Source organism: Tyto alba, unplaced genomic scaffold (assembly GCF_018691265.1).
Source record: "Tyto alba isolate M040663 unplaced genomic scaffold, T.alba_DEE_v4.0 Super-Scaffold_13, whole genome shotgun sequence".
Lineage (NCBI taxonomy): Eukaryota > Metazoa > Chordata > Aves > Strigiformes > Tytonidae > Tyto > Tyto alba.
Window position 1 is genome coordinate 43,746,961 of NW_024881275.1, and position 23,244 is coordinate 43,770,204.

A 23,244-nucleotide genomic window follows, 5' to 3' on the forward strand; every position below is an offset into this window, starting at 1 on the left:
CCAGCCACGCGAGCAGGGAGCATTTACCCCGTCACCTCTGAACAGGTAATTGTGGTGCCCTCCTATCTGCACGGCAAGGTAGATGCTTAGCAGGCAAGGGATGTGCCCTGGGAGGGGGATGGATGCTGGAGACGGGGGCCAGCTGCTGCTCCTCTCTGAAACCCGGCCACACGGCACTGCTCACAGCCCTGCCTTGCTGCACATCACAGCACCTTCCCCGGGGAATGGAAGCTACAGGGCACGTGCGTGGGAACTGCTGCTGGGGAAATAAGTAGCAGTGCCCTGCCAAAAAGACAATTGTCTTATGCTACGCACCATGCAAAAAATCCATCTGGCCAGTCAGTCCTTGGGTAGACTGAAATTACCCTTTATCCTCACTGTTACCTGAGGTGGGAGCCCTATGTACGACTCCAGCAGTCCTGTAACACAGGAAAAGTGTCACGTCACTTTATTTGTTTACTCTGTTATCACCAGCGCTGCCTCACTGAGCCATGCCAGGAGGAAAGTCCTCTTTTGATGTAAAGCTGTTAAGAACAAGAAAAAGCTTGTAAAAAAATGACTGGTTCCAAGCCAAACTCACAGAACAGAAAGAGAAAAAAAAAAAAAAAAACACAGGAGACACACATTATTCCCGCATGTGTAAGAGGGTATTAAATCAACCAGTGACAAACCTTAACCAGAACCACAGTATTACTCAGAGCAGCTTGTCCAAGCATGCAGAAATCATGGTCAGAGAGTCTGCCAATCGGTAGAGGTGGACAGGGATGCCAAGAAGGACAAGTCTTTGCTGGTCCTGCTTTATATGGAGGATCCTCTTATGAATGGTTTTAATAAAGACTTAATTGATTGTTCTGGAGTCCATCAGGCTAATAAACATTTATGGTCCTGACTCAGTCATCTAGAATACATTCCATGAGGCACTTAGAGGCAACCATGCAAGACAGCCAGACACATGTCTGTCATATGCTGATGACGTCCATTAATCATGCACTAATCATGCACAAGTCAAACCTTAAGAGAAAGTGGGATCTCTGCATCTTTTTAACAAGTCAGGAGGTGGAATCATTTTGTCCTACTAGCACCAGGCCAGCATTTGGGAGATGTCTGTTCAAATCTTGGTTCTGCAGCAGGTTTCCATGTGTGCCCTGGAGTAAATCACTTAAGGATGTCAGCACAGTGCTGATCAGACCTTTCGACTCTCCTGTTTCCTGGGCACAGACAGAAACAAAGTCAAATACAAGGAAGACACAACCATAAAAATACGAATTAAGATAAAGACAGATTCCCCTGCTGCTTAATCATGTAAATGTACAAATATATCTTGACGACAATGACTCAAGGGAAACAATGACCTTATCAGCACTCTTAGATAGACTTGGGCCATAAATGAAAATAAATGATCTACTGACATTCCTTATCATTTCCCTAGCGTCTGTTGGAGAACTCAGTTTACCTCTGCATACATATTTCCTCTAGCACACTCAGCATCAGGAAGAGTCTCCTGTCCCTCCATAGGCTCCCTTTGCCGTGCTGGCAGCACACTACAGGATTTCCAGCGGTAGCACCAGCATTGCCTTGGCTTTCAGATGGCAGCTCTAGCTCTGCACTACCTAGTAGAATATGGCCAGCACAGAAAACTCTCTTTCTCTGTTTTTTGCATCCTGAGCTGCAGCCTTACATCCATTTTCAATCACTCTGGCATTTGTTCGCACTCCCAAGAAGCAGTCCCAGGGGAGTTTCACTAGTGAGGTCCTCCTGTCTGCTGTGCAGCATCTGGGAAGAGTCCTATCTCTGCACTTAGGGCTTGGGAACTCAGAGGGGTACAAGAAGTCACCCAAAATCTCTTTACACGCTCACATTGGCCCCAACTCTGCTGACCCTGGCACAAGCATTTGCAGTTGGTCAGGCAACACTAATGCTGTGGGAAAACCCACTGTGAAAGGGAAACTGCTGGGATGGGACAAGCTTTAGACCTGCAGCACATATGAGTTTGAAGTTAAGCCAGAGGACTTAAGGGGCTGCTTTTCCAATCAAGATATAAGGATTATTTCTGGTTTACAGACAGGTAGTTGTTGAAACCAATTCTTGAGGGAAAGAAGAACAGCACTTGTACTTGCTTGTCAACCTGTGCTAAATTAAACGTGGGCTTCTTAGTTCATTGTAAGTTTGAGTATTTGATACGTGCCTTCATTTTCATTTGGAATTGAGGCAAACATATTTTTCAGTTTCCTGAGAAGCTGATTCTAAAAATTAGTATCAAAATTCAGAAAGTTTGTTTAAAAATGGAAAGTGTATCTCTGTAAATTTTCCAGAATTAAAACTTCTTTTTTTCTTTCTATTTCCAGGTGAGCCGTTGCTTCAAGTCAAGACATTTTAAAAATACCTTTATTTCAAGAGAAACAAAAACTGACCCAGCGTTTCCTGATAGACTTATTACTAATCATAAATGTGAAACCATGAAGACCTGCACGGGAATTTTAAACAAAGAGGCATCAGGAAGAGAGTTGCTTGCTTTCTAAATTGTAAGCCAAGAAAAAAACCAAACAAACAAAAAAGTCCTATACCTTCCTTGGAAGAAAAATGTAAACGAAAGGGGGAAGAGGGTTTCTCTGAAATGAAGCAAAAATAAAAACTCCCAGTCAACTGTGTGTTCAGTCGGACTTTGTCAGTCACGGCAGACCAGAGCTGTTGAGGCTGTAAGGGCTTTAACAAGGGCTGTCTGACAAGCCTCGCTTGTTTTTATGGTGTCAGAGACCTCAGCTGAACACCCTCAACCCTCTGCTACGAGACACAGCTGAATGGAGCAAGAATCTTCTCCCCAGCGGCCCTTCCCCAAGCATGGATGGGGTGTGCCCCCAGCCATCACGCAGACCTACGTCCGCATCTCCCTCCTCTGGCGCGGCTCGCTAGCCTCCCATGAGCAGCAGAGATGCTGGCTGCACCTTGAGCTGTCACAGCTAGGCTGCGCACAGGACAAGCTAGGTAACCTTCATAGCGCTTAGCAGCACTCAAGTCACGGTAGGCACAAGGGGAGATTTTTTCCTCTGTGCCATCCTTCTGCATCACAGTGCTGCTGGTACCCTGGAACATCTGCTTTACCTTGCTGGCACAGCTGTGCGTGATGTACCTTACACTCGTTTAGGCTTTGCACAACCTCTGGCAGGGCTGTTTATCTTCTGTGGGGATATCCACGACAACCAGAAATTCTAAGAACAGACTTTGGGTGTCTGCAGTCATCACAGATGGCAGGCTTACTCATGCAGGGCTTGAAGCCCTTCTCCCCCGTCTGTGCCAAAACACGCTGAACCCCAAGGGCCCTACAGATTTCAGCGGGGCTCTTCCCAGAATTGCACACTGAGTCACCATGAGTAAGTGCAGCATCTGCCCCTCACTCTCCACTGGTCTCATGGGCCTCCTGGCTTTGGGCTTATGAGTAAGTTCTCCATCACCAGAGCGGGGGTCAGAGCCGGGAGGCCAGTCTGGGTGCCCCAGGCGCACGGCTATGCATAGCAGGAGCTTAGCAGCCAGAGTCAGTGGGGCTAAACATCCATGCGGTAGATTTCAAGAGCAGGGCAGAGGGCTGCACTCTCCCCGTCTGGCTCCCGGCAAGACACCACCAGCAGATTTCAACCAGTAAGCCCCATGCCAAGCCCTGAGCAGCTGGCAGGGCAAAACTCCATCCTTCCAAAACACATTGTGATCTCCCATACCTCCCCACCCTCTGCCTGGGAAGAGAAAGCGCTGAGCTGTGTTTTCCTCCAAAATTCCTTTTGTGTCCAGCAATATCCGTGCTTTGCAGAAAGCAGCAGGAATGACGAGTTAGAGACAGGGAGCTGCACACATCCTGGGCTGCAAGGTCAGGTTTTCCCAGGCATTTCAGCTCCCCGTAATACCCGAGGAGAGTTAGGCGTTTATACCTCTTCAGCCATACAAGCCCCGACTCCTCATCAGCTGCATGCAAAGTGCCTTCTTCATAGGCAGACAGGCAGAAGTGGCTCACCATCAGCCCTGAAAGTTTGTGTTGAAAAGAAAAGCCTTTTTCCCAGCTGCCTACTGCTTGTAATGGACCTCTGCTTAGCTTTATTCATGTATTGGTGGTACCTGTGAGATTTGTTCCAGATGTGTTTGGCACCACAAGAAGCACACAAGGACAGGCAATGGTTGGAAAGCAGACTGGAGGTGAATTTGCTGTCTTCTTCCCGTGATCTCTTCCTCTTCCACCTCTTTTTTCTCACCTTTTCACAGAGGAAAAAGTAATAGTTGAAGTAAGTTTGATCTGGGAGAGGGAGAGGGATTTTTTTTTTTTTTTTTAAATAAAGTACTCCAAAACAAATTCCAGTTACAGAAAAAATTTCACTTTCTGTCAGAAAAGTATTTTGGCCAGAAACAATTTTTACCAGCTGTGACCCATATTTATCTCAGTATCTTCTTCTCTGTCTTCATGGTATTTTTAGCCATATTTGCCAGAGACATGTTTTCAGTAGCAGCATCACCTGTTCCAGGATTAACTCCACGCAGACTGCCCTCCTTTGCCCATGTATTTGACTTAGTTGAACATGATCCTAATTTGATTAGGGGCAGCTGTTTGTAAGGGTAAGCACAGAGATACCCAAGGGAGAAGAACTGATGCTTGAGCTCAGGGGGAGGCAAGCCCAAGCTGAGCCCTCAAGGGGTTTGGGATGCCCCTTGGTGCAGAAGCAACCATGGCATCCACGCAGGATCTGGACGAACCTGGAGCCGGCAGCCCAGCTCTGGGCAGCCACCAGTGCTGGGGACCGTCCCAGCAGCAGGGCAGGGCAGGGCAGGGTAGAGGAGGGTCTGTCACCCCGCAGAGCACTGGCTGCACACAGGGGCTGGCCGGGGTGCACGCTGCCTCCCCTGGCATCACAGACCTGCAGCCAGAGCCCCTGTGACTGGCATCAGGCACCCGCTGCCCCCACCTACCTGGCTAACATCCAGCCAGCCACTCGCAAAAAACGATAAACAGAGAAGCTATTGTTGAATACCACCATTTGAGGCATGGGCTTATGGCTTTTGTTCAACTGGGTCTCTTGCAATGTTTGGGTCACAGATAAAGATTCTTGTGCTGCTTCCACACAAGCAGACACAGGCGAATGAAGCTGGCACGTACTCCTTTCCCCTCAGTGCTGCCCTGTCCCTCCACTCACTCGTGGTCACTTGTAGATGTCAGGGAGAAAATAAGGTAAGTGGATGCATGCAAATAAAAGAGGGAGAGTAAAGAGAGGGAACACCCTGAAGACAGCAGTCTGTGTGTCTGCTGCCAATCATTATCACAATAATGGCCATCAAGCACAGACACAGATTGCTCTGCTGTCTCCCGCCTGGCTGCCCACATGGTCAGGACTTTAGTCCAACACATCAGTGAGAAAGTCAAAGGCGTTGAACTTGGGACCTCAGTTTCTCTGATAAGGAGAAAGTGTAACAGCCAGACCAAGAGCTTGGGAGTCAGCTACCTTTTACACACTGCAAGTAAGCCCAGCTTCATGCTGATATTTAAAAGATCTTTGCCCTTTAGCTTGAACAGGAAATCTTAAAATGGAAAATATGCAGCATAAAGGAAGGGGTGAGGCTCGCTTGAAACATAAGAATGTACATACGGATAGGAAACAACAGGTTGTTAAGAAATACAATTCAGTTGTTAAAAAAAAATAAAAATCAAGGTCCAATGTAGATTTTATTTCCCCTCATTAGGGATCAGTAAAAATTCTTTTTCCTTCTTTTTTTTAAGGTTTTGCCATGAGCACATGAACCTCTTTCCCCCTCCCATGTCCTGGAGCGTTGCCTCGTTTTACTGGCCACTGCAGAGCAGAGGGGGTGAAAAGCCCCTTTCCTGAGCACAGGGAAAGCAGCTGGAGGACAATGCCAAGAGAGGAGTGGAGCCACCAGCTGCTGACAGAGGCATGGTGAATTCAGAGCTGCAAGGACCACCAGCACCTCATTTTTAGGTGATGCCTATGCTAGTAAGCCATGCAATGCCAAGACATGAGCTTGAGGGCTTTGCTGGCTACATCAAGAGTACATACAGGTCAGTCTGAGACCTCTTGAGGGATGAAGGTAGAGACTTTCAGATCCTCAAAGGCTTCCCAGTTCACGTACCACACAGCTAAGGCCAGGGTGCTTCTAGGTACAGCAGAGTTTAAACTTTTACTGCATGCACAGCTCTGAGATTTGGTGCTGTCTGGATTAGGTAGCAGCAGAGCAAGGTGATGTTTTAGCAGCAAGTGCTGCAATCAGGCACCTCTTTTCATCCCACATCCTGCCCTGGCATCCAAAGTCTGTTTCATTCAGTCGGAGATGCTTGTGTGAATCAGCAACCACTCTCCCACACACCGATTTCCTCCGATCGCTGACTTCACTGGGGTGAGATGCTAACCCAAATGAAAGCCCAAGACAAATGCAGAGATCAGTCCAAAGGATGGATCTCCTGTCATGCAGTCACTCAGTAATTTTAATAATACCGATCCACATGTGTCCCAAACAGCATCACTGATATCAGGTTAAACTTACCTGCCCCACTTCCTTGCTCAGTAGATATTCTCTTTCTTTATTATATCCCCAGTGCCAGATGGCAAGAGAGGAAAAAATTAACTCAGTATTATTAACAGTATCACAGCCTTAGAGCCTTGCCCTCTGAGTCTAATTAGATAGAGAGTGACTGCCAAGACATACAGTGTCTGACAGCCAGCTGGCCTCACCCCAACACATTGGCAGGACTGGACTGCTGGTGCAATGAAAAGCCTTCTCCAGTCTCCAACGATGACACTGAACGTGCAAATGACTGCTCTGAACTACCCAGCCTCTCTCTTTGAAATACTGCTGGTGGACAAATGCCAGTGTGCAGGTGGTGCTGCTGAGTGGACCTTTCTCCCATGCACCCAGCTGCAATCTGCAACAGGCTGGCAGGAGAAGCATGCCTCTCTGCCTGCCATCTGAGATGAGTGACACCGCAGTTTTCTCCCCAGGTTGTATTGGGACCCTCAGAAATCTCACCACCTCCTCCAAAAATGGGTGGTTTCTCTGCTTCCTCCCACCCCTGCCTAAAGCTAGATTTCCAGAAGGAGCAAAGCTGGAGGGGTCCCTGAAGGCACAGAGGTGTTAGGCTGAGTTGTATCAGTGTGGGGACACAGCATCTTATTTCACTCCCTCCATCCTGTTGTCATGGGGGTAGAAGACCTTTCTGGACTCCCAGGTACTGCCCTGGGCTTTCTACAGGACAGTGAATTTTCACAGCTTCACCAGTTCCCAGGAGGAACCTCAGGCTTGAAGTTGGTACTGCACAAGGTAAGGCAGCTCAGACCTTTGATTCAGGGCACGAAACCTGAAACAGGGGATATGCCTTTTACTGTGTGTCCTGTGTCTTGTTATGTGACCTGACACTATTTCCAGGTGCCTGATCCTGACATGACATCAGCTCTTCTCTTGCTTACTGCTGATAGACACCAGTATAATTCCAACAGTGACCAGGGAATGACTATTTTCTCACCATCATTACGGCCAAGAAAAAACCCAACACTGAAGTGAGAGAGTTCTGGAAACTCACGAAGGAGATGAACAGGGCCAGCTGTGGGTCTCTCAACAGTGTAAGCAAACTCAGATCTTGTTGTTCAAGACCAATTGCAGCTGCTCCCACTGAAACCAGAAAGATGATGGCATATGGGAAGAAATGGCTGCTTTAAGGGAACTCACTCAGCTTCACTCAGCTGCAATCTTTTACCCTCTCTCTGCACCACATCCCTTGACTGCAGTCTCCATAAGCATCCTGAAACAAGTGAAGGCAGCAGAAGGGCATCCTTTGGCAGCATAAACAACCCACAGTCCAGGCAACACTTAATTTGCTCAGTTCTGAAGACAGACCTGAATCCAGGTCCTTCCTTCCTTCCTTCCTCTCTTTCCATCCTAAAGGACTACTAGCTGATTTTACCAGGAGGTTTCTCGTCTCCCTCTGACTTGGACTGGACTCTGGGCAACTGCTCAGGCTGTTCAGTGCCTCTGCTGTTAAAGCAGTGGTGGCTGGAGAGAAAGAAAGGAAAGAGCAATAAAATTACATCAGTGGGCTCTGGCACCAGCTGTTGCCATAATAGCACTGTTAATGATGCTATATCAAGAGTTCATGTGCGAGGGAGTAAATTGCAAGATGCTCCTCAAAGCTTGTCTCACCTAAGAGAGATGCAGGCAGGCAGTTCACTGTGTTGGGCAGGTATTCAGGCACAGGCAGGAGGCAGATGAATCATTCTGGAGAAGTTACTGTGTAGAGGCAGACAGGTGTTAACCAGCCTTTTCTCTCTCTCTCCTACTTTCATCCCCAGCAGCAGCTTCTCAGCCGGGACAGAGGAACTGTGGTGCCTGCACCCCAGCAGGCAGCACCCAGGGTGAGGCAGGAAGGAAGCTTAGGGCTGTCAGGAGGAAAATCCTGCAAGTTGTTTAACAATGCTTGTCCAGTTTTACCAGGGAACATATATGGATCAGCGTTCTGGAAGTTCATTTGTCTTCCATACGTTTTTTCCAGTCATTCACCGTTATTCCTCCCCCTATCCAAACAATACGTAGGGTCTGCCGGCACAAAAGGGCTGAGGCACAAAGCAGGCATCCTGAGAAGCATCCTCAGGTTGGAGAAGATCATACTGTTGGGGAGGACATAGTCCTGGCTGCAGCACTGGGGCTGATTGATTTCTCATCAGTTGTGGCACCAAGTCCAAGGTTGCAGAGCATGGTTTGTGGTAACAGCTGTTTATGGTCAAGTCCCTCCAATGCCTGCAAAGCTGGGATGTTTCAGTGTTACTATTCCTTTGCCTACTAGATCCCAGCTGGCATCTCCACAGGACATGAAATAAACAACAGTGACAGCAAGTGGAGGGGATATTCAGTGCTATTATCCTGCCTGGTGTGTCTTTCAGATTGACACCTGGACTCTTAGGAGAAGCAGTCACAAAGCAGAGATGTCTAACACTGGTTGTGTGTGGAGTAATTCAAAAGCAGGTGTTTCTTGGCTGCAAGTAGAGATGACTGAAAACATTCCAGCTACCTTGCAGTGATATGTGCTCTGCAAGCTTGCACTAATGCAAACTCTCAGCTTTTTGTCTGAAGCCAAATACTGTTTTTTTCCCTCCCAGGGAAAAAGTAACCCATTTCACAGCATCATTACCCTACAGCCTCTAGCGTTCTGTTTCATTTTACAGGCTGTACAAGCCAGTAGTGTGTTCTCACCCAGATTAATAGGACACTGAGAGATGTTTGCTCAATGGGAGAAAAAAATCCCAAACTTCTCAGTATGAGCATAGACTGCCTTGAGCAAAGCTACTGCTAGACGGCTGGATGCCTTAGGTCAAGGTTAGGACCTTTCTTCTACCTGAACATTGGACGATTTGCCCTCATCTTTTTAGCTTAGTTATCATCCTCATCCCTGTGGCTCTGACTCTATCAGCACCCGGTCCTAGAACCAGACCTGGCTTTGAGCAGGTAGTTTAAACTGTTGTTACGTGCTCCAGGTGTTACTGACGTACTTCCAGAAGCTGTCATTTGTACCCACATACACAAGTCTTGTTCCTGTGCTTAACTCCATCAGTGCAAAGAAAATTGCTCCCTGCTTGCCTATGGGTGTGCACTGAGGAGGATGGGCCTGGAGCTAATGAGCTGCTGGGAGCAATGGGACATGCACCCATCGCAGGGCAGGCTCCTGCCAGCTGACCCGCAGTGCCTGCAGTGAGGCTCATTTTTCCAGGGAACCGAAGGAGTAAAAAAGCCTCCAGGATAAATGACTGCTACCATGTGGCTGCGTAATCACTATGGGATAGATTTCCAAGCGCTGATCACCTCCAACGAATTTTATTAAAGGCCAGAAATTGTAGGCTTCCTAGCCTCCTGTGGGACATATATGGCTGGGTTTTCCAATGTAATATCCCCTAAGTACATAGCACGGGTTGAAAATCTGTTGAAGACCTGTTGCTGGTCTAAAATAAACTCTCCTCTTTTGAAAATCTAGATGAGCAGGTTCTAGAGGATGTCACAGAGTCAAGCAATGTAGAATTGGAGTCTGAGAGGCTCAAAAATAAGTCAGCCTTTGGAAGAGAGTGGTCACCACCACTGGGCTACAAAAGAGTTGGAGGGCAGACAACCCCATGACCCAGAGATCTCCTCTGGGTTGAGTTGTACCTTTTTAGACCTTCCAGTGTGGAGGGTCCCAACTGATTCTGTAGCATACAGATGCCTCATCCCAAGAGAGGACTGTCAAGAGAAATAAAACTTGGACACACTGTCTGTTGGAGGGAGGAGAGGAAGCATGATTTATGCCCATTCTCATGTGGCGATCGCCTCACACCAAACTGTGGTTGGTGACTTTCAGTATCCAAGAGGACATCAGGAAAGGGATAGATGAGCCCAGGTCTGGCCAGTTTACCCACAGCTAAAGATTTCATGTGGACCTGACAGTCCTGAATGAGGATTTGCCTCTCAAGCAACTATGATTTCAATCAGGGTGCTTGTTCCCGGTGGACCCATTACCAGATGAGGGGGTGGTCTAAAAGACAATTTTAGAGCATCTGCCACAGCCAGTTATTAACCCCGCACTACATATCCTATGTTAGGAAGAACAGCCCTCTTTTCAAATGGCAAAAAAGAACAATACTAGCAGTGGTCATATAGCTTTCTGTAATGGTTGTTTCAGTTGCAGCTTACTGAGTGTTGAACGTTTCCAGAGATTTAACTATCTTTTCATTAGTTTATCTGCATCATTTCTCATAAACCCAACAAAATGCTAAAATCTGTTGCTGTTCTTCAGTCAGATAAAGAAGCACTAATAACTCTTTTTTCCCCCCTAATTCAGTGCAAACCTAACAAACTTTTTAAAGATGTATTGAATACATTGTAAACTGGTCTTGATTTTAATCTAGATACATTTTGGCAAGTCATCTTTAAACATAAATAGGAAGGCATATAGGAGTCCTACAAATTTTTTGATCAAAGGTTTTCATTGAAGACCTTAGACCCTTTTGGTTTACCCGATATGGTAATTATAAGCACTATAAGCTAGCTGATCGATCCAACAACGATAATGATGATTGTTGTTAAAAATACAAATCAAGCATTATGCAGAAGGGAAAAAACTTGTCATGTAATGAACTATAATAAAGTGACTGAAGTGTAAGAGACATTCTGAGTTGGTGATTTAAAAATCATGTAGGCATCATCAAAGGAAAAATATATATATGCATCTCTTTCCCTCAGTCATTCTATGCTAAAGCTCAACTAACTCCCATCTGTTAAAACTTACTTTCTCTGAAGGATAATCCTGCCTCTTCCTAGTACATTTTGTATTTCTGTCTAAAACTATCTGTTGCACAAAAGCTACTCAAAATTCCACTATCATTTGTTTGAATTAAACAATGCCTGAGCTATTGACATACCTTGCCTACTGTCAGAATAAGAGTGCAGATTACAATACAATAATAACTGGCTTAATTATCAGTCAGCTTTTACAAATGCAGCCTGTACACACAGTTTTGATGCGGTTTAACTGTATGAAAAGTATGAAGGGTGTGGTTACTACCACAGCTCTTCAGGGCAAGGAAACATCCCCTTTCAGAATACAAGCTAGATATAATTGCTTTAGGTTTTGATTTAGGTGTGCTATGAAAAACTGTATCATCCAAAGTACTCTCAAAATTTTGGGCAAATTGAAATTAAAAAGAAATAAGTTACAATTAACTCAAAACAAAATGTTTCTGTCTTTTTACTTTGATGTTACTTTACATTATTTTCATAAAGGAAGTTTTACAGCAAAGTTCATTCATATAAATACATATTCTAGTAAGTATAGTTTAACACAAACAGTTCAATGAAAGTGCAACTAAGTCATAAAACAGATCAATTTTGTCAAGTCTGAAAAAAAGTTCGGAAGCGGTTTCTTCAATGGTCCCATCTTTAGGTAATCTTTAACTCCCTGGTGGTGAGGTGCATCTGTAAGTTGCCCAGGTGGCCAGTCCACGATTCCATAGTCATCAGTACCAGGTAACTAGTACCACAAAGTCAGTCTGGATCAGACTTGACTGAGCTCAATCACGCCTCTCTTTACATAACCAACATACTCAACAGAAAACTTAACCCCAGCTTGAACTTTTTTGACAGTTCAACAGGTGCAGTGGGAAAGACTATACCTTAAACATTTGCCTACAACATTAACCCACCAACCTTTCCTAACACATCTGAGCAGCAGGGCGGGTTTATGGTGGATCAACACACTGTATTGTGCAGCCACAGCACTTTTGATCTGATACTAGGAAATCGAAGGAGCTGAATTTGCTGCATCAAAACACTGCCCTGGAGCTGATCTTATTAATCTGGCAGAGTGCATTCTTCATAATTACTTTTCTCTGTCTTACAGGAGCTAAATGCCTTATTGTTTCTCCCCTTGCAGAAATCCCCCTCTGTTTTACAGGCACTAGCTGACTCTTCCTTCTGCTAGCCTAACTAGTTCACATAACTGAATCAAATCTAGAATAACTGTTACCAGCTCATACATACTCATAAGTCTGCTGCTTCAAGCCTGAAGAGTGGCGTGTGTGCCTGATTTTTTTCTGGTTTTCCAGCTAATTTAGTCCAATAAAATGGATTATCTCTCAGCACAAACCTTACCTCATTTATAGCCTTAGACCTCCACAGCTATAACCCAACAGTTACTTCTCTTGAAATAACAATGCAACCAGACCTCTGCTTTCACTGCAAAGTGTCTTAATATAAAAGAAGCCTGGTGTGTTTCGTTGCTGCATTGTGCCCTTGAGCATGCAACAGTGCCTATACAATATCTGTGCTGTACAATACTACTTTGATGAGCTCTTCTCACTACTTAAGACACTTTCAAGCTGAGGGAACATTCACCAAAGGATGACTGCCTTTTGGTGCAGATGGGGCATCGCATGGAGTCCGGAGGAAAGCTAAACACAAGCACTATGCAACGTGGAAATAAAAGCTCAGATTCGGCGAATGGTTTCTAAAGCAATTTTAGAGGCTGGAGGCTGGAAGCAGGCACAGAGGATGCAGGATGAAAGAGATCTAGCCCCTTCTGGAGAAGCAGCTTGAGACCAGGTGGGAAAACCTAATGTGTCTCAAATGGTGCAGCCGAATTCCACATGCCCATCACCCCTACAGTCCTCAGCAGGAGCATGCCTGTCATCACCACTTGACCTCAGCGCAGAAGAGCTCTCCCAGCCCTTTCCGTTCAGCAGCACAGCACAGCTGCCCAGGGGTGACCAAGTTCATTTCTTATTCCCAGGCAGCTGTGTGCTTATTGTTATAAAATGACTTGCAAGCAGGAGTCTGCATGTGTTTTGTTTTGCCTTGTGACTTACACCAGCGTGAAAGAGGTGAAAACTGTTCTCCTGTCACCTTCTTCCCTTTTGCACCCATTTACCCTAGCTGAAAGGTGAGGCAGAACCAAACTTGCTTTCTTCAATTTTAGCTTCTTGTTAGAGTTTTATTGCAGCTCCAAGTGACGAAGCTTAACAGCCTCTCACAGGAGTCTTAAAACTACAGCACTGAATGATACTGCTTACACATCCTCACTGTAATGAACCTTTCAATTTTCAGCACGTGATGTATGTTTACCACAGGCCAGTGTACCATCTTGCTTTTCAGACTGAAAATGCCAGGTCTCATTTTCGTTTTTGCCCGTGGAAATTAATAAGGAGATCCCATTTGTTGCAGGCAGATGTGACACAGCACAGGAGCTTCCAGGAGCAACGGCAGAGACCACGCCAGTGCTCTGATATGTGAGAATGCCAATATGAACTGCAACAATGCATCCACACTTCCAAATGTCACAATGTTGCCTTCTCAGATGAGAAGGACCAGCTCTGCTTGTGCTAGTGGTGGACAAGTCAGGTCATTCACATTCACTCATACTCACCTCTTACAATACTGGCAGGTCCTGTGCTCCTAGCCATGCCTAAGCTCCTAGCCATGTTGTGGATATGGAATAATTAAACAATTTAGCCAGCTGTTGTCCCATCACCTTGATTATCATCAGTCTTCTGAGGCCAGTCTATCAGTTATTGGCTTTGCAAATGGCCATCTAGAGAAGCCATAGCAGAAGGGGCTTCTGAGGAGACTGAACTAAACCTGGCTACACCTACTTCCTAGCCAGGACTGGCAGTGTTCAGAGTAGCCCCACTCTCTTGCAGATACCTTATTTCCACAGAGGAGAGGGATGCACTGTTTCAGCAACCTCTCTCTCTGCCTGCTTTTCTGGATGATACTAAGAAGTCTTTCCCTTCAGATCAGGGAATAGGACTCCACAAACAGTAGCATTCCCAGTCAGCTGCAGCCCAATCTTGGTTTCTCAGGGGATAGCACTGCCTGTTATTTATTCAGACATTTTGTTCCCAACTTTTATTGCTCTGTTTTATATGGTAGGTGAGGTCAGGGCCTTTATAGTATAGGAACGGCATCACAAAGATTTCTCTCCAAAGAACAAGCACTATGGTGTGGAATAATCAGGTATGCATGCCAAGGAAAAGAATGCCATGTTTTTCACCTGGACACTTATTTCAATTATGGAGGGACAGATAAAATTGGGAGTGGGTGGGAGAAAAGTTTGTACTTTCAATCTTTTCCCCCATTTGTTAATTACATAAGAAGAAGCATTGTTCTAATCATAAATCACTGATCTAGGCTGCTATGTGTATTCATACCAATCTGTGGTTTCTCAGACACCAGAAGGACACAGGACAAGGTGAACTGAAAGCTGTCAATGTGAATGAAGATTTTTTTTTTTCTAAGCTAGGCACTGAAAGAGCTGCTCAATTTTAACTCATTTAGCCTGCTTCTACTCACACAACTCTACCCCTGGTAAGCACACTTACATGTCTTTTATCTTCAAATAAACTGGTTTGGCCCAAGGAAGCAAATATACAGATTGAATCCAAGGGCTGAACTAAAAGAAGTGCATGCTCATGGGGCATTTGCATCAGCACCCTTTTAAAATCCCTTCACATAAGTCATAAAAACCTTTGCACTACAAGCAAATTACTGGGTGCCTAACTTCCCTGTGCCCTGGGAACTGAGATGTTGGGGAGACACTGGCATGACAAAGGCATACAGCAACAGTTCTTTACCAGCTAATCTGAGTTATACACAGACCGGGTCCCTACATGGACCCTGTAAGCTCTGGCAGGTTCCTGCAGATAGGTGTCATTGATGGATGCTCTGTGTGGCTCAGCATGAGTTTTGGTTCTGGAGCTTAAACTGAGAGAATTTCACTGTTAATGCCACGTTCCCTCCCAACCCTTGAAAGTCTTGGGTTCCCCACAGTTCTTCTGTCCTGTATGTCCCACCAGTGGAAGCCCAGCACTGACTGGGGCTGTCAGGGAGGAGGATGCTGTCTGCCATTTGGACTCCAGGGATCTAAGGGCTTTGAGTCCTGACAAAATGCTTTCAACTCAAATTATCCCCTTCACCTGAGTCCTGCTAAGAAGAAAAAAAAATATATATATAAAAATTAGAAAGACCTTCTCATTTTGAACATATCTTTCCTCTTTCTAAAATGTTACCCCCAACCTTTATGATGTTTGAAACTGGGATCTTACCCAGAAAGCTACAGTCCTGACATTTCATCTCATCCTGAAATGAAGCTGTCCTGGGTTGACATATGACACCACACAAATCTTTTTTAACATTTCTGTTTCCTCGTTTTCCTCTAGTACCAAGATAGATTGGCATCAAACTCTGCCATGTTTCTGTTTTATGGAGAGACAATAAATCACTAGTAAGTCTTTATTACTAGACCAATCAATCATTTCACATTGTTGCAGAGCTCCAGAGATGATTGCATTATTTATTACCGTATCTTAAAATCATTTACATTACTTTCTCTCAATAACATAACTTTAGTATACACAGTAACCTATATTCTATTTATGGCATGAGTTGATCTGCTAATTTCCAAACTACCTCAAATTCTGGAAATGTGAAAGGTGATTCATAAATTAAGGTCACAGGGAGAATACTTGAAATACAGTGTAAACATATAAGGTGTCATGACATACTAGTTAATGAAATCCCTCTTATTTCTGAGGGGAGGGAAATTTCAGAAACCATAGACTCTCTTGACTCAAAGTCAAGCCATTATCTATGAAATACTATAGCTGTGACACTCAAGAACAGCCTTGCAGTAGCAAATGAATTTATTCACAACAGAAAAAGAAAACAGTTTTACAAAACATTTCACATTGGAAGCTTCTGGTTTAACTCATCTTCAAAAAAAATTGACAGTGTTTCTAGCCTTTTAGTCCCACTCACCAAGCTGTGAGCGCTACCCACCACACTCAGAGGTGGAGGTTTCCACTGCTGTGAGACTTACTAAGTTTTGTGTAAGGAAAAGCTGCAGGAACAGGCTTGCAACATTGTTCTTCCATAATTTCATATACTCAAAATGACATGCTGTACTTGGCAACCATTCAGCACTTGACTTCAGCTTTGAGCCTTCAGTAAGAAACCAGCAGCAGTGAGGTGACTTAAGGACATAGCAACTGCTTTTACTTTGACTCCAAGGTATGACCCAAAGCCTAACTGTCCTCATCCTATTCACTGGGATGGAATAGGGTTGAATTTCATATGTCTATGCCCCAGGCACAAGTGGAAAAAGAGCTTTTACCACATTTTGGTAGGTCATACAAGAGAGGTTGAATTAATCAGTCAGGATAACATATGTTCAGAAGAATTTTCAAGGGTCTGACCTCAGGTGTTCAAAGAGCACTTAGGTGTTCAAAGAAAGTAAGTTTCTTCACTTTGCACTAATATTACAGGGCATGGCAGCAGAAAACATGATCTATCTCGTAAAAGAAGTCATGCTAGCATCTTCATATGCTTCTCCTCTTCAAGGTTGAACCTTCAGAGGTTAGAAAACCTTACTCCAAGAAATAGAGCTGGCTTATCTCAATAAGGAAGGCATGGGACCCCATCTTCATGGTATCTCCCTACAGTTGTACAGCGTGAAGGCTTGTAAGGAAATTGCTGCTGCTGCTTGTGTGCCTGTCTAACCACAGGGATGCTCTTAGTTCACTGATCACCATTCATGTGCTAGAGTTCAGTCATAACTTTTGCTTTAGAAACCATGATCTCTAACTACTTTCTATCATAGTAGCAGCATGAAGTTGCCAGTTCAACTGACCACAAGGGCAGGTGAATGGCTGTTCCATACAACAGCAGCATGGACATGCTTGGATTAGTGTAGGCAAAGGTAACATAGTGCCAGAAGGGGAAAAAGACACCCACAGGGAATTTCAGTATCTATTCTGTTCTGCCTAGGCTCTTCTTCTCCATCTAAAAAATAATCCTTTTTCTAAAAAATACTTCTAAAGCTGTTGGCAGTAATCAGCATGCTAAAGACTCAAACGATGTGGAATTTCCTACAAAAGCATTGCACTAAGAAAGCTCAGATACCACAGTGGTGGGAGAGAGTATGAATTTTTGCACAGAAACTGTCTCTTGAAAAAGTGAACTAAGCTTTTTTATGGCACTTAGCAGGGGAACATTAAAGTCCAGCATTATCCTTTCCTGCCCAGCCACTAAAAATGAAAGGCTAAGTCATTTCACATAGTGTAGATGTCAGCAAGCCATTTAGCTAAAGCAGTCTCAACCTAGCCATGAGTACAAAGGGCAAATCATGTTCATCCCTGTTTCTGTTTGAACATTGTGTTGCAAACATGGAACTGCCAGTACTGTGCCACTCAGTTAATGGGATTTTGACTGCTCTGCCCAGGAACCACTTCATTTTGTAGGCTTAAGAGTCCTTGGGCCAGCTCTTGTGTTTTGGCATTATGCTTTGGCACCTAATGATTTTCCTGCGGTAAATAGTCAGCTAGCTGATCTAATGAGTATTTTTCAGTAAATGCAAGGTATTACTCTTTATTCAAAGACACTTTGACAAGCACTATGATCTTCTCATCTGCAATAGACAGAAGATAATGGAAAACAAGAAGTGGGTCAGACCCAGGATCCACCTAGATTCATATCTCATTTCTGAGAACGGGCAGTACGCAACACCTGGGGAAAGAAAACGGCATGCAGTCCCTTGAAATACCCTTTCCATTATTTTTGAAAAGCTATACTTTCAAAACATACTTTGAAGCTGCTTCTTGGCAGGTGTAAAAATCATTACACTAGAAAAAAAAGTTTTTAATTTCTGGAAGAATTGGGTCTAGAACAAGTAGAACATATAGAGACTTTTTAAGATAAACAACAGTGTGATGTACTAATCAAGATGGAAAACTGGTGCTTTGGAAACAGCATTCCCAAGGCAAATGTCAGCAAACAAACCAGCAGCTAGTCAGGAAATTAATAGGGATTTGCTGGTGTTAACTAACTTGCACACGTGCACACAGTGCATTATCATAGAGGTACTTTTGCATATGAGAGAAAGCTTTGTGTGTGGTAGGTAATGAGCTGGTGCTGGTTTCTGTGCAACAGGGAGGTTACCTCCAGGCCTTCGGTGAGCTAATGAAGGAGCTCCCTTGCTGTCCAGCTGCCAAGAAGAAAGGAGAGACCAGGAAGACAGGGACAGGCGAGCAATGAGAGACCCAGCCTCTTCAGGAGGTCTGCATGAAGAACACACATTACACAACCAGCGGAAACGCTTTGTTTTTCCATGGCTGGAAAGACCAGAGCCACCTTGCCCAGGGGAACATCCCTCAGCCCAGACCAGCCTTGGCTCTTTGCAACCTCTGCACAGAAGATCACCCGCATGGGTCACCTAGGGACCTGGAGGCATGGCATCTAGGGGAATGGGCTGATCCCGCGTGTGTTTTCTGCAGGACTCTTCCCTACAAGGGAAAAACACTTTTGAGTTCTTCCTCCCTACAAAGGCTCCAGCTGAGAAAGTTCCCTGGACCTGCAGCATGACCTCCCTTCCCTGAAATCCCTCCTTTTGTGTGAAAGAGTGTATTTGGCTCAAGCAAAGGTTCTCCATCTTATCTAAACAGTGCATTGAAATCTTCCTGGCAAATGCCAGGCATGCACCCAAGCAGAAGGAAACAAATACTTGTTTGTTCTTCACATGGGGGTTGGGTTTTTACCATGGTTGGCAGGATGGGAACGTCATCATGCTCAAGGCATCTGCACGAGGGGTGGTCACGCTCCAGGAGCAGCACAAGTCTGCCTGTCTACGACACGTGTGCCACTGCAACTGCTGACAGTCATCCCTCTGACATCCCCCCGTGGGGGACTGGGGTTGTCGTTGTCTTTCCCCTGAAGGTGGGAGACCGAAGCTCAGAGTAAAAGCAGTAGGGATTCTTCTTTTCTTGCCAGCTCAAACCTAACTCTGAAAGCCAGGCTGGGTTCACCTGTGGTGAATCAATAAAGTTTCTCCAAGAAGAAGTTCTCAGTAAAGGGCTTCAAGCAAGTCCTCATGCAGATGAATTGTGACACAGGAGAACCTGTCAGGGCTTTGTGAGGAAGAAAACCATAACGTGGGATAAAACCATAAATGAGCTACTGATTTCAGACAGACACATTGCTGCTACAGCATCTCTGACCAAAGCAGAAACAGAGGAAGGAAGAAAAGATGCAACATCTGAAGAAGTTAGCTTCATTAATTTCCCAAATCAAAAAAGCACATCTATTAAAAGAATTTCAGCCCTGTTAACATGTTCAGCAGCAGCAACAAGCTTGTGACAGTTCATCTCCATTGCTCATCTGGCTGCTTCCTGTGAAGCCAACCCAGAAATGTAGGTCCGTATCAGGCACTGACACAACTCTACAGGATTCAGAGTCCTCCACTGTCCTGCAAAACAGAGTTTCAAAGTGATCTTGTCTTCATTTCTCCTGAAGCGTCTTTGGAAACTAATGTCAAAAAGCTCCCTGGTTTGTTTCATTTGTATTTTTTCCGGAGGTATCTGAAGCCTTTTTCCAATGTGGATGAATCTGAGTACTGTGAGGATTTCTTCACAGAGTGAGAGCTGGATACCAGAGCTTTGTACAGTACAATGAGGATTATGACTCATAAGGCAAATTTACGGCACTGTCCACCTCCAGCAAGTCCGGAATGATGGCGGGGAAAAAATATCTCAGCAGGAAGATGCAGGCACAACTGAGAAGGGGACCACTATTTCACACATGAATCCCACTTCTAAATAAAGACAAGTTTCTGGACACAAAACTGGCATTCGTCTATACAGACAAAGCTTGGGTCACCAAGCTTAAACAGCCATCTGAACCTCCTAGCTTTCTCCTGCAGCCAACACAAGCTATCTCATGCAAAAGGAACGTGCTGCTTCTGGGGACAGGGCTGAGTGGAGAAGAAAAAGCTATTGGTGATTGTAGGAGGCTCTGTAACATCTACTCTGTTTGACTTGTGCAACTCTTGTCATGGTAGTGTCTGAGGGCCCTCATGAGACTGATGTCTCTCCATGCTACACACCACATAAGCATGCAGAAAGTTTTTGGCCTTGGTCAGGTTGAAGTCTGTACTGGCAATGAGCAGGAGGGACAAGAGATACACAGAGAAGGGAAACGTATTGCCACATGGCTAGTGGCAGAACAGGACCTTCCCAGGGTCTCCCAGGGGCTGGTGAGGACTAGAGAACAGACCTATGTGTTTGCCCTTTTGACAAAAGGGAGTGAAAAAAACACATTTTCAGATAGGAAAATGCCATTTCAGCTCTGCAGCTGAAACATTTTAGTGCTATCAGCTTAGACTCACTGTCTGGTCCCGCCTCAGTCTCCTCCAGCCTGAGCACTATACCAATCCCAGGACAAATGTGTCCTAGCATGATGGCTTTTCTGCAGCAGAGGATGCCTTGGAAAACAACCAAGCCACCTGAACATTCACTTTCACCCAGCAGCTTCTGCCAGACTTGAATGCAATCTGGGGCTCGGAAAACACGGCTTTACTTGTTTTAATTAAAACCAAATCCCTCCACCCAGACTTCCCTCTCCGACACTCTCTCTTTCCCCAACTGTCTGACACATTTTAGCAGACATGTCATCAGACTCCAATTCTAGGGAGGGGAACAGCCATCTAATACAGTGTCTTGCATCAGTATCCCACCCTTCTCTGGGGGAGGTGGGATGATGGACTTGGCAAGCAGAACAACTGCCGTGTAAGTGAAGGCATACACGTACGTGTCAGCACATATGTGTTTCAGCGGGAAAAGAGAAGGTGCATAAATGTAAAGCGCCAGCTTCATCCACTGTTCCTGGATCAGTCAACTGCTTCCCAAGCAGTAACAGGTACAGAACTAAAAGACTGGTGCCGGGAAAACATGCTCCTTACAGCCAATGTCACCAACAGCAGCCAACTCTTTAAGTGAAAACAAACGTGAATCTCTAACAATGCCATAATTGCACCACTTATAGAATAAATCTAAATGCATTAGGATTCTAAAATTAGGAGCAGAAATGTATGTTTCCCCAGCCTAAATGCATACAGCTTTCAATCTGCCTGAGTCCCTGTGCCTCTTCTGTCTGTCAGGCTGGCTCCTCACTTCCAGAAGAGCCTTGCCAGCACTCAGAGACCCAGGTGGTACATGGCTGTGTGAACGTGGATGCTTAGGCCAAGACCCTTGGTGGGAAAACAAGGGAATTTGGTACTGTCTTTCAGTGACTGTACAAGTGTTGAAATCTGGTTTTGGTGCTCTCACCAGGCAGCTCACGGGTGTTCAGCCTTCAAAAAAGCCCAGTTGTTTATTTAGCTTTCTAACTGTGGCTTTAAGACCTAATTTTAGACTCCTGCTTTTGAAAATGTATCTTGCCAATCTTACCACATCTAACTAAACACGTATTTTGCCATTTACCTCGTACTCAAGAATTTAATTTCAAAACATCACTGTTTTATTTTAAGACATGGGAAATACCAATTTTTAGGCTATCCATTAATTTTCATAGAGTCATTAGTAAGGATTTAAACATTATAAAAAATAATCCAAAGACGTATATGTCTAATTAAGCATATGTGCCTAACAGTTTCCAGGGAATGACACATGCATGTGCTTTTCAATTCAAGTAGATCCGTACATCTCACTGAAGCACGACCTGAAAGTTTAACTGGGGCCAAACTGGCCCAGGACCAGAGACTTCAGTGGAATAACTGAACGGACCTCACCCTAGTTTATTCCTCAAAAGAGTTCTGGGCTTACTTTTTTACGTTAACAAAGCATACAGATAGTTACCATTGGTCAAAGATAATTCTATTGTGGTATAAAATACTTGCTGTAATTAGTGCATGGTGCCGTCTTCTTCAATGAATTCATTTTAAGCTGTTGCTACATCTATGCGAGTTAAACAAGATATAGGTTGGACTGTAACGGAATGATCTTCTAGCCTAAGTATGGCTCAAACTCAGTGCACCATAAACATACTCACAATTCACTGCCTGTTTTGTTCAGCTGGCAGATATCTCAGGTCAAGAAAAAGCCCCTTCTAGATGTTTGACCACCACCTAGCATGGCAGGGTCCTGCATTCAGCAGAAGCTTCTGAATGCCACCTCTGCACTCACAGCATAATTTACATTTTGTCTTCTTTTCTCAACTGGAGACCACTCAAGGTTTTTGTGAGAGCAGCTCAGAAAACTGTTCCAGGAATCACTTTGGATCAAAAGGCTTCAAGTGATTCTCTGTACTGCCAAGCATGCTGAAACTTACCCACTACTAGACGTAATAAACTGTCATAACACTGCTTAGTAACTAATGAAGAGAAGACCATGTGTCACTGCATTATGGAAAGAGCACGCAGCCTTTTGCCAAGCATGCAAGGATAGCTGGACATCCGTGAAAGCCAAGTGCAGACAGACTAGCCAACCCTCTTCACTTGGCATAAGGAGGATAAGTTCACACATCAGCAAGTTTATGCTGCTTGCTAAACAGCCCAGTCAAGGATTCTGCAAACCAAAACACCAGGTACTGGCATCCTATCAAATGAAAAACCCGATTACCAGCTCAGAGCTTCACCATGTCTATACTTTCAGAGCTTGTACAGAGACACTTCCCTCTGCAAGCCAGACCATTTCTCTGCTGCGCTGTGGGCGGTTTGGGCATAGATATATACACCGAACCTGCTGCATTTCTGCCTGGATTTCAGGCCCCCATCACCATTTCACCATCTGGCGTGCACACAGTGCTGCCTGACCCACGTACAGGTGATGTGCACATTTTTTTTCTCACCACAATATGGAAATCCAGAAATCTATGACAAAGATCAATTTTTAAAATACTTTAGTTCTTTGGTAAAACTTGTAAACA